We start from the raw sequence: 12,873 nt of genomic DNA, 5'->3' as shown, positions 1-12,873 counted from the left end.
GCTGATAGTCCATGCTGCTGCAAAGGTCATCGAACTGTTCGTGCAGATGGTTGTTGTCTTGCAAACGTCCCCACCTGTTGACTCAGGGATCGAGACGTGGCTGCACGATCCATTACAGCCATGCGGATAAGATGCCTGTCATCTCGTCTACTAGTTATACGAGGCCGTTGGGATCCAGCACGGCGTTCCGTATTACCCTCCTGAACCCACCGGTTCCATATTCTGCTAACAGTCATTGGATCTCGACCAACGCGAGCAGCAATGTCGCGATACGATAAACCGCAATCGCAATAGGCTACAATCCGCCCTTTATCAAAGTCGGAAACGTGATGGTACGAATTTCTCCTCCTTACACGAGGCATCACAACAACGTTTCACCAGGCAACGCCGGTCAACTGCTGTTTGTGTATGAGAAATCGGTTGGAAACTTTCCTCATGTCAGCACGTTGTAGGTGTCACCACCGGCGCCAACCTTGTGTGAATGCTCTGAAAAGCTAATCATTTGCATATCACAGCATCTCCTTCCTGCCGGTTAAATTTCGCGTCTGTAGCACGTCATCTTCGAGGTGTAGCAATTTTAATGATCAATCGTGTAAATAATGTACTGTTTTACCTATACAGTACTAAAAAAAAGAACAACTTTATAATTAAAGTAACATATTCGCTCTATAACTGACAGAACCAATGTCTCTCTGTACTAGTGTAAAAGGCGCTTCAGTTGTATAAGAGAATATATGATCTTTCTCCAAACCTGACACATCTTCCAACGTTACGAAATATCATAGCATCTTTGACACTCATCTATTTGTAAGCACTTTGTATGTATCAAAACATGTGGTGCGTGGTACAAAGGGTTCAAATGACTCTGAGCACTATGGGACTTAACATCTGAGGTCATGAGTCCCCTAGAACTTAGAACTACTTAAACCTAACTAACCTAAGGACAGCACACACATAAATGCCCGAGGCAGGATTCGAACCTGCGGCCGTAGCGGTCGCGCGGTTCCAGGCTGAAGTGCCTTGAACCGCTCGGCCACTCCGGCCGGCCGTGGTAGAAATATTTTCTGTGACAAATCTAAAGTGTTCAGTGAGAAAAAATTACGCGTGCAACAATAAGAATGTAATGGGAGTGTATTCACATCTGTTGAACGAATGTTATGAAAACAAACACTCCAAACCGACATTTCACGTAAGTCACATCCAATAAATATCTGTAACGCAACCATCTGTGTGGCGTGCTTATAATTATGTATTATTAATATTTTAGGACACGCAACCATCTGTGTGGCGTGCTTATAATTATGTATTATTAATATTTTAGGACAGTTAATCTGTAAAAAAGCGCACCACATGTTGTAAGGAAAGCTTGAAAACCGTCTGAAGATGAATCATAACGATTCGAAACCGGTAACGGTACCTTTGAATAAAGGAACTGAACGTATATTTGTGGCTGGTTGCTGTCCCAACACCATCAGCCACGGTCTCTAACCATGTCGTCATATGACAAAATTGGAAGGAGAAAGGGCTTGCCCACAAGAGAAAGGTGCTGCAACACCTGAATGTGAACATCGTCTGGCCCTAGCACGGAGGATCGGGATGAAGTGATAGCATGATGTAGCTCCCTCCTAGGAAGGGTGGCATTGTAACACCCGCGATTCTGACAAGAGAAGGATATCGCCTGAACCTCTTCGGCTCGTTTCCGATGAAGAAAGGTAGGTTGAGAGTGGGAGGAGCTCTAAATCTCCGCAAAGTAGTGGCTCAAGGTGTTGGAGATAGCAATAGGGTCCATGATGACATCGTCTACTACTGTCAGGTCGGAAATTGGGGAATGGATCTTGGTCTCAGAGAGATGTCTGGGGTTGGTCCACACGATGGAAGAGGGAGTGGAACTGTTAAAAGAACTAGCAAATGGAATTCACCTAGCTTTTTTGCTATCCCGAAGAACGTGTCGACACTGTGCATGCAACTATTTATAATTAATGCAGTTTACCATCGTAGGATGACGGTTAAAAACGCGGAGAGCACCTGTCCGCGTGTGAATTGCTTCGCGACACGCCTCAGTCCAACAAGGAACTGTGACATGGCGTGGTAAAGAGGAACTGCGAGCAATGGAACGTACTGCGGCGGTAAGGATAACGTTCGTTATCACAACTGGGGAATGTTGTTCGTCGAAGTTCGCCAGGGATCAGTAGAGCCTACAGTCGGTTTTAGTAAGCTGCCATATGGGTGTGCACGTAGGTGGGATAGGAGTCAGCAAACGCATAGCACACAGGGAATGCTCTCTCCAGTATCTGTCAAACGGACCGCTCAGGACGATGGCCAAGCTGAGCAGTCCAGAAGGATAGGTCCAAATGGAAATAGGTGTGAGTTGTCCGAAAGGAACGCGGGTGCCCCTGTGCTAAGGCAGAAGAAGTTGACTGCGAAGGTCAGCCAAGAGGGCACCAATCAGACAGGTTCTGGGAGAACCCCAAGGGGGATGGTGCGCATTAAAGCCACCAAGCAGCAGAAAGGGGTGAAGTAACTGTCTAATAAGCTGGAGGAAGTCTGCCTTGTTGACGTCAAATGACGGAGGGATGTAAAAGGTACAAAGGGAAAAGGCCAAGTGAGGAAGGAAAATGCGGACTGCAACAGCTTGAAGGCAGGTAGTCAGGGAGTTGCGTGGACTATGAATGTCATATGAGCAGCATGACTCCCCCATGAGATGGAATGCCACCCTTGATGGGGGGAGGTCAGAATGGATCGGGAAGGAATGCGAGAGCTCAAAGCGGTCGTGAGGACGCAATTTTGTTTCCTGAAGGCAGAGAACAAGTTGCGATTCTAAGAGCAGCTGTAAATCCTCTTTTTTGGATCGAAGACCGCGAACGTTCCGTTGGAGGATAGTCATGACGAGGAAAACATGAAGGTGTGTCACTTCGGCGGCATCTGAGTGTCAGCCTTCGAAGACTCACTGCTACAGGGCTCAGAAGCAGGAGGATCCTGCTCCATGAGGTCAACAGAAGCGTCGGAATTCTCCTGTTGTCGGCCTGCGTAATGCAGGACAGAAAAACGGTTGTTGGTGCGCACTGGCGACATGGAGGCAGGTCAGGTGAGAGTATCACGTGGTGACATCATCGAAGAGGACTTTTGAGTCAGTGAAGGAGAAGACCGATTGTCTTTGTTTGACTTCTTGGAGCATTTCCCGTTGTCAGAAGAAGATTCAGATGGAACTTCCTGGCAGATTAAAACTGTGCCGAACCGAGACTCGAACTCGGGACCTGTGTTCGAGTCTCGCTCCGGCACACAGTTTTCATCTGCCAGGAAGTTTCATAACTGCGCACACTCCGCTGCAGAGTGAAAATCTCATTCTCAAGACTCAGGTGTTGGTAGGCAGGAGGGACGTAGGAAGTCTTCACGGGAGTATTCTCTCTGTCCTTTCCAGCCTGCTGGTTGTGTAGCTGGTGACTTCGCCCCATGAGGCGAAATTTTGGTGGCGTGTTGCACGGCTAGAGGAGGAGACGGGGATGCTACGATGACGCTGGGACGTAGCAAGAACAGTACTGTAGGTGGCAGATGGTAGAATGCAGGAAGGATACTTTATTGTATGATTATATGACAGCAGAACAAACACTGGTAGCAGTTACTTCTGTAAAATCTCTGGGAGTATGCGTACGGAACGACTTGAAGTGGAATGATCATATAAAATTAATTGTTGGTAAGGCGGGTGCCAGGTTGAGATTCATTGGGAGAGTCCTTAGAAAATGTAGTCCATCAACAAAGGAGGTGGCTTACAAAACACTCGTTCGACCTATACTTGAGTATTGCTCATCAGTGTGAGATCCGTACTAGGTCGGGTTGACAGAGGAGATAGAGAAGATCCAAAGAAGAGCGGCGCGTTTTGTCACCGGGTTATTTGGTAAGCGTGATAGCGTTACGGTGATGTTAAGCAAACTCAAGTGGCAGACTCTGCAAGAGAGGCGCTCTGCATCGCGGTGTAGCTTGCTGTCCAGGTTTCGAGAGGGTGCGTTTCTGGATGAGGTATCGAATATATTGCTTCTTCCTACTAATACCTCCCGAGGAGATCACAAATGTAAAAGTAGAGAGATTCAAGCGCACACGGAGGCTTTCCGGCAGTCGTTCTTCCCGCTAACCATACGCGACTGGAACAGGAAAGGGAGGTAATGACAGTGGCACGTAAAGTGCCCTCCGCCACAGACCGTTGGGTGGCTTGCGGAGTATAAATGTAGATGTAGATGTAGAGATATAATGTCATAAGCAGTGAGGTGCGTGAAAAGCTAGCTTCTTCTTAAAACTGAGTGCAGGTTACCCATGATATACTCATCCAGTGTTTGGTAACAAGAGTGTTCTGTGACTTGGAACAAACTTTAAAAATAACTTCAAACCTTTTCTAAACTTTTTATCGCTTGCATGTCTAATGCCAAATATTTAACCATTAACTCTGTTGTTAAGTATTCAGAAGTTTGAAGCGGTTTTATGCATGGAAGTTCGATTCAATAAAGAATCCAGGCTTTAATAGCTGCAACGGATATAGCAATGAAATATTTATGTCATGACAAATGGTAATTTATTCCCGACCGGGATTCTCTCCCTGCTTTTCACGATAATTTAATCATTAGGCTGTCTGCGCAAGGATGCCACCTGACTCAGATCTTTAATTTTATTGCTTTCATAATGTTGGAAGAAATGACAATGTCAGTAGCGGAGCAGACGATGTATGCACTATCTGTTCATAAGATTCGGGAGACCCCTATGTAATGTGGAATCAACCACTAAATATCACGAGAGGCGGACACACCAGGATAAAAGGAGGCAGAGAGTATGGTGTTGTCAGTAGTGAAATAGGAACAGTAGAATGGATCGGTCAGGAATGTTCTGTGACTTTCAACGTGGCCTAGTCATTGATGTCACCTGAGTAACAAATCCATCAGAGTCATTTAAACCATTCTAAAGCTGCCCTAGTCGACTGTCCGTGGTGTGGTAGTGAACTGGAAACCTGAAAGAACAACCACAGTTAAACCAAAATCTTGCAGACCTCGTATATTAACGGACAAGGACTATCGAGCGCTTCGGAGGTTGGTCGTAAAAAATCTCATGAAAGCTGCGGAAGTAGTCGCTCATGAGTTCCAAATCGCTACCAGCAGCCCAGCTAGCACAGTGACTATATGTAGGGAGTTAAAAAGAGTGGGGTAAAATGGCCAAGAGGCTCCTCATAATCAACACATTTCCTTTTCTCAATGCTAAGCGACACTTGAGGTGGTGTAGAGAACGACACTAAGTGTTTTTGAGTTGTGTTTCACGTTATACCCTTTGGCAAGACGATACAATGGTTTGAGTTGGGCGAATGCCTGGAGCACGTTACCTTCCACGATGTGTACTGCCAACAGTTAAGTACGAAAGAGATGGTGCCGCGGTATAGGGGTGTCTTTCGTGGATAAGGTGTGGTCCCATTGTTGCGTTTGAGAAAATGCTAAATGTGGAAGGATGTGAACACATCTTACACCACTGTGTACTGCATACACTAGATGAATGTTTCAGTGACGATGATTTTATCAGCATGACGATGCAGCCTGCAGCATCTGCGAGGCAATGATTTGTGGACAGCAACACCCCTAAAATGGACTGGCCTATTCGGAGTCCCGACCTCAACAAAATGGAACATCTTACGGATGAATTACAACGTCGCTTCAGACGCCAGTATTCAACATCAATACGTTTTCTGGTTTTACCTCTTGAGGAAGAATGAACTGCCCTTCCTCCACAGATATTCAGATACTTCGCCGAAAGTGTCTCCAGTGTACGTCAAGCTGTTATGAAGGCGAAGGGTGGACACACCATATGTTATTGAACACCAGGAAGTCCCCTGATTCTTTTGATCAAATACCTTATGAGTTGACATATTACACTGCCCAGTGTGCGATACGTGTATTACCACACCATGTGCCATGCACTTTGAAATAGATCGCAAATAGCGAGAAACAGTGAATACAGATGGCTGCAAAATTACAATAAAAGGGAATAAGTAGTTTTATTCTCTTTACTGTGACCCCAACTTTCATTACCCTTGATGTTTCCTTCTAAAACTTTCGAACACTTCATCCAAATGTCCCCTACTATTGGTGTAACAGAGTTTTTTTTGCAATACCATAGCCTACCTTGCAATACAACTCTACATGAAGTGAACGAAATTCGCTGAAATGAAATACATGGGATCAAAGCCGATGAACTCAGATAAATACAGCGAGTAAATGTAAAATCGGTACCTTCGTTAAACTGTCTGTACAATATGATCGCACATGAACTGAATGAAATTCGCTGAAATGAAATACATGGAATCAAAGTCGATGAAATCAGGTAAGTGCAATGCATAAGTGTAATAGCGATACCCTTGTTAAAATACTGATACCAGTAGCTCACCTCCGGCGTCTTCAATGTTGCTGGTGTCCTAGAAAGTATTACATTACATCAATATACCGTCTGGTACCGCACGACCGCTACGGTCGCAGGTTCGAATCCTGCCTCCTTAGGTTAGTTAGGTTTAAGTTGTTCTAAGTTCTAGGGGACTGATGACCTCAGATGTTAAGTCCCATAGTGCTCAGAGCCATTTGAACCATTACATCAATACGAGGGTTGGAACTTTAATAGTGGCAACTATTTATTTACAGCTCGTACAAAATAAATATTTGTTTCAAAGTTTTACTGACCTACAAGGTAGTCACCAGCATTGTGTTAACCCGTTGCCAGCGATGTGGAGGTCATAGGATACTCTTAGCAGTGCTAGTTGTATTGACAGTTCGAGCGGCGCGGTCTATTGATCGACGAATTTGTAGCAGTTCTGAAGCGAATGCCGTGAAGTGTTTCCTTCAGTTTCAAAATCGAGTTTAACTCACGAAGGTTTAAGTCAGGGGAGTGCAGTAGGTGGTATAGCACTTAGCAGCCCCATCAGTCAAACAAATCAGTCACAGCTCGCACTGTACGTGCTTGAGCATTGTCCTGCAAAATGATGGTCAGGTCCTACAGAAAGTGCCATCACTTCTGTCTCTAAGCTGGTCGTAGGTTGTGTTCCAAAAATGAACAGCATAGAGACAGAACTGGTGACACTTTCTGCAGGACCTGACCATCATTTTGCAGGACAATGCTCAAGCACATATAGTGCAAGCTGTTACTGATTTGTTTGGCTGATGGGGCTGCTAAGTGCTATACCACCTACTGCACTCCCCTGACAAGCCCTCGTGAGTTAAACTCGATTTTGAAACTGAAGGAAACACTTCACGGCATTCGCTTCAGAACTGCTACAAATTCGTCGATCAATAGACCGCGCCGCTCGAACTGTCAATACGACTGTCACTGCTAAGAGTATCCTACGACTTCCACATCGGTGGCAACAGGTTATACACAATGCTGGTGACTACTATGAAGGTCAGTAACACTCTGAAACACGTATCTGTTTTTTACGAGCTGTAAATAAATAGTTGTCACATAAGTTTTTTTAAATGATGTATTTTTGTTAAATTACTACTTCACATCTAAAAATTCAGCTATTGAAGTTATAGATACGTGACAACAGTGTGGTATAGGGTGCGCCTTCGAGTTATGAGTCAATCAGTCGCTTGCTAGAGGCTATCGTGGATGGTTCGGCTGTGGCCCAGAAGCGCCAATAAAAAAAAAGAAAAAAAAGTGTGAATCGTATTCTTGATTCAAGGAAAGTAATTTTGTGAAGGGAAAGTGTGTGGATTCGTAAGTTTTGAACATTGTCAAAGATCGTGGAGTATTACGTAACTGTTAGCACATGCTGTATCGTTACACCTTATCGTGAAAGTGTGGGTGGAGTACATTGATTGGAGTCTTTAATTAAATTCTTTACTTGGCTGTGTGTATCAGACATGAGTAAATCATCGCCTATCCAAATAATGAGAAAGGAACTTATCTGACTACTAAATTAGACAAAGATCTCAGTTTATTACACATACACGTAGTTAAATTCGTAACACACAGATGGAAAGAACATTAAATAGGTGGCCTAATCCATTGGCAGTGTGGATAGGGCATGTGGAATGTGACTCAAATGAACGCGTATCTGGACAAAACATTTACATTTGCAGGCATCGTACTGTGTTTGCTGAAGGCTGGTGCATAAAGGCTGAAAATACTACTGAAGGATATGCATATACATCTATTGCGACATTTTAAAGCATGCGGAAACTGTAATAGCAAACAAGTCTTCAGAGTGAAGTTTGGAATTACTGAATGTCGTTATAAATGAATCGTCTGTCTCTACAGTTTGTTTCGCTGTTGCGGGTGATCTCACCAAGCTCATAATCTGCAAGTGACAGCTGACATATCTGCAAAATCAGTCACTGGCTTGAACCAACAGCTCCTCTTTGTTTGCTTCTAAGTTCAACTCGGTCAGATGAGCCTGGATGAACCATTCGGAAGCGAAGTCTGCCCGTCGACACGCCAACCCGAGAAGATGTCTGCCCCGAAGCTCCCAGTCTAAGAAATAACTTTCTATGGAGCGCTTCCGACAAAGGAAAACTCTGTTCTCTGAGGCTTTTGGCGTCGCGTAACTCGTGATTAGCAGAATAATAACTCTTGTGAGTGCCAACCAGTAAGAATTTATTTTATAAGACGCTGGACTCCCTACCTTAATCGCGTTTCAGGTCGTTAAACAGGCACGAAAATCTTTAGTCTTGGCACTCCAGAACATGTCCGAATTCCTCCTACTCTCTGCATACTTTCATACGGTGGCCATTCTGGACCTCTGTGAGCACAGTTGAACTCCCGACTCCCAGTTCCAAATTATTTACATGAACCAATGGTATCCATTTTAGGTTTTTGTAACTATTTGGTTCAGTGGCAATTAGGCAAGGTGTTGGCGTCCCATTATCTTCAAAAGGGGCCCTAAGCTTCCTGTTTGCATTCCACTTTCTAATACTTTATCTTGACAGCCAGGGTTTTTCAGAAAATTTTGAATGTCCGCCGCTTCTCTCGACAATCGTTGTTCCTTTGGGAGTATGGGATTAAACGGCATACATCCTGTGAACACACACTTAGCTAAAGACAGCCTTTGCTCTCCCTGCACATCCTGGAGATGTAATTTGCATTGTATGACTCTGGACGGTGGTGTCAGGATAGACTTCATTCAAAACGCAGCCTGGCTCGATTCTAATACCTGCCTGGTGGGTCTCTTGACGCTGGAGCGAGAACCTGTTCTTTGAATGGGAGTGGAGAATTCACTCCTTGCAGTTTGTAGCCCTACTGTGTTCTCGTCTTTCTCCGTGGAGTCCATCTTGCGACCATATTGGCTTCTGATTTAGCTGTGCATGCATTTCAGTATAGGAAATTGTAATGTAAGTAGTTATATATTGGCAATCACTCGTACTGATTCACTTTTAGTTATCTGGTGCAAATTAAATACTGCGATTGTATTTGACTCTTTCATATGGGTTTTACACAACTTAAAGGGCAGTTTGAAAAAAATGGTCGCGTAACAGGGGCAGAGTGATGGTGTGTAACTGTCGAATAACTGTTGAAGTAACTAAATAACAGAATTTTTCACAGTTTGAAATTATTGAAAGTAACTGACACTTTGTGACCAAGTGAGCTGAGTGTTGTTAGACAGAAAGAATTTGATGAGGGGCCATAAACTGGCTGCAAGGAAAAAGAATAAACTATGTTTAATTTTGTCAGACTTATTTCAAAACATCAGTTATTATAGTTTCTAATACGTAGAAGAAACAGTACTCAGGTTGGTCTAGGCACGCAGTTCAAATAGTAGCCATCTATGTAAATGATGTACAGATCTCCTTCCACTCGTCCAATAGCTGTATACGTAAGTGAACTCTTAAATTAAATTCGGAGAAGGCAACAGTAGCAGTTGTTATATTATCACTGACAGATTCAACTCATTTGCCGTGTCGGTGAGGAGAAGCTGGCAAGTGGACGACATGTATAAACTGGTGTGTGTCAGTACAGGTACGGCAACATACCAGGAAGCAGAGGATCAAAGTACTCTTTGGACCAAATCCATGCGACTAGCATCTGAGAGAACCAAAGCCCAACAGGACCCTCCCCTCCCTTCTTGTCCCCTCTCCACACGCTCTTCCCATTCCCTTACCACCTACCGTCTTCCTTTCCCCTTTCTCTGCGGCCAGTGCCTAAGCCATGTTCCTTCCCCTCTCTACCTAAGCCCTATCCTAAGCCACACCCCTGTTTTAGAAATAGGCCGATCATGCTGAGCTTTCGAATTTGACTTAAAGAAAACATACTTTTCATTATCTACCCCAGAAAGTGAGGGGGCAGTTCGGGTTCTGTCCAGCAGAGGAGTCCAACTCTTCCCAATCAAATACTAAGTGAGCTTGTAGGAGGGTACTCGCAACAGAGAATGTTTGACATTTATTTTACAATGGAAAACTGAGAACCGGCGGATGGGAACTATTTTTAGTATAATGTCACGACAGTTTACCCAGAAAAAATATGAAAGCCCATTGTACGTGTAAGCCCATTTGCTTATGTCTGCACGTAGCAAACTGGATAACTTGCTCAACGTATGCAGACGATACGATGCATGACGCTTGTTCACAAGGAACTAAGCCCTTGAACTTAAAGAGATATGTCTCGTCCATCTCGCTGCAACATTTAATTAGACACAAGGATGTTATTAGTACTGTATATCATCTAACGTGGCCTCTTCATGTTCGAAAGCAAAAAATCAACCGTAGTATATTACTGAATAACAGCTCTCTTCCTGTTTCAGGTGTGCAGGTGTTTGACACATGCTCGGAGCCTGATGACGCTGTGAAGGCGACGTTGCGAGCTCTGGTGGCCAACGAGGGAACCTGTCTGCAACCGCCGCTGTTCCTCGGTGAGTAGCCGTCACGATCTGGTAACAGCCCTAGATGCTTATTTCAGCTATTGTCTATCGGTTTTAGATTCTAAGGCATTTACGGCAGAGTTGACGCTTCTACCCGTGTCCTCCAAGTGTTTAGTTTTTTGGTAATAATTGGAGTTCGAAGAACGTATTAAGAAAATTGGCTAAGCGTCTACTTGTAGTAGATTTCGACAGGGGTGGGAGGAAGGAAACGTTTACGTTTTCTTTGATGACTTCACTTCTGATTTCCCGGCGATTTAAGTTTACTATAAAGTTCTCAGGTTTCCAGTCCAGTGAGATGATCACAAAGGAGACTTACACTGTTCAAGATATCGTTCTGTTCTGTGGAACACTATGCTCATCTTTCGTAATAAGTTTGACCCATTATTTTGCTTTCAGGATGTTCTCTGATCAAAACAATTCAGGTCTGTCAAGATCTCCGCAAACATTCTGAGAAGACTGTTGTTCCAGCGACAGGCTGCAGTGCAGTTAAAAGTGGCCCACACTTCTGATAAAAGTGATTCACTTTACCTTATGACGAGCGCTATGGGTGCTAACTGAGCACACACAACACGATTGACGTTATTTATTCAGGCCTGAGTGCCAAACCGTCTGAAGTTCCACGAATTTTCAATTGGTTACTAACCCTACAGTAAGTCCTAAAGAGAAAACTGCGCAATGGAATTTCAATTATTGAACTCCAGAAACATTCAGTATTTTTCTCGAACAAGATGCAGAACGCTGAAGAGTAAAAGACGTCGGGACATGTGCTGACGTGCACTTCGGCGAGAACCCCAACAAACTAAGTATTGACATTGATTCGTAGTGAGTGGAGGAAGGACCGTGGCTGAATTAATGAAAGTTTAGTGGCTTCAGACTTCATGGCATACGATTTTGTAAGTGTAATTCGTTAAATAAGCGCCCACGGAGCTCCGACAGATTAAGGAAGGAAGCAAAGAGAGATAAGCACTACTAGCCCAGGTGCGGTTTCCCCTATTTACCCACATTTCAGTGGATTTTGCCCAGCGTTATCTAAGCTGCAGTCGATCCCTATCCCCTTCGGTGTGCACTCAGTGCTCTGCATTGTGCAGTTCTTAATGCGACTGACTCGCTGATTACAGCAGCCAGCGAAGGCTGCGACTGCGGCTGTCGACTTCACCTCGTGCGCCATTGGCGGGAGCTAATTTCGTGCGCCCGCAGTCTGCTTCCGTTGTCCAGCGAAAGTCTCCACACTAAGTTGCATTGAGATTCGAACACTCAGTCCAACCTCTGACAAAATTTCCTGACCAAATGTATCCAAGACTGCTTCTTTCCACCCAGACTTGGTGCAGCGCCTAATTGTCTTGCCCTCAACCAATCACTACTGAGCGGATGCGAGACACAGCTACTGATCAGAAAAATTCGCAACAAAATTTAAGCTTCTTACTCATATGTCGAACAGGAGAGAGCAAATCAGATTTGCTGTCGCATAAGGCAGAAAGCATGCCCAGAAACACCCCTCCAACGACATAGTGGTGTCAAACATCCTCCCTCCCCCCCCCCCCCCCAAGAACTTAGACAAATATCGTTCATATTATTCTGTGTTGCTTATGTGATCGTGTGAGTCTAGAGAAGATGCACCAGGATCTGAGGGCTCTGCCATTTGCGTTCTTCTGACCAAGGTCAGGGCCGGCCGGGGTGGCCGAGCGGTTCTAGGCGCTTCAGTCTGGAACCGCGCGACCGCTACGGTCGCAGGTTCGAATCCTGCCTCGGGCATGGATGTGTGTGATGTCCTTAGGTTAGTTAGGTTTAAGTAGTTCTGAGTTCTAAAGGACTGATGACCTCCGCTGTTAAGTCCCATAGTGTTCAGAGCCATTTGAACCATTTTTTGACCAAGGTCAGACTCAAAAACAGCATAAACTGGCGCCTAATCGTCCGACCTTCACAACTGGAAGCTAATGTCCCAACTCCTCGCCTAGGCATTTTCCATTCTTGCATCTAAATCCACCCATTCAAAGGTTCAACAGTGG

Source organism: Schistocerca cancellata, chromosome 3 (genome assembly GCF_023864275.1).
Source record: "Schistocerca cancellata isolate TAMUIC-IGC-003103 chromosome 3, iqSchCanc2.1, whole genome shotgun sequence".
NCBI classification, from domain to species: domain Eukaryota; kingdom Metazoa; phylum Arthropoda; class Insecta; order Orthoptera; family Acrididae; genus Schistocerca; species Schistocerca cancellata.
This window is presented reverse-complemented; position numbering follows the sequence as displayed.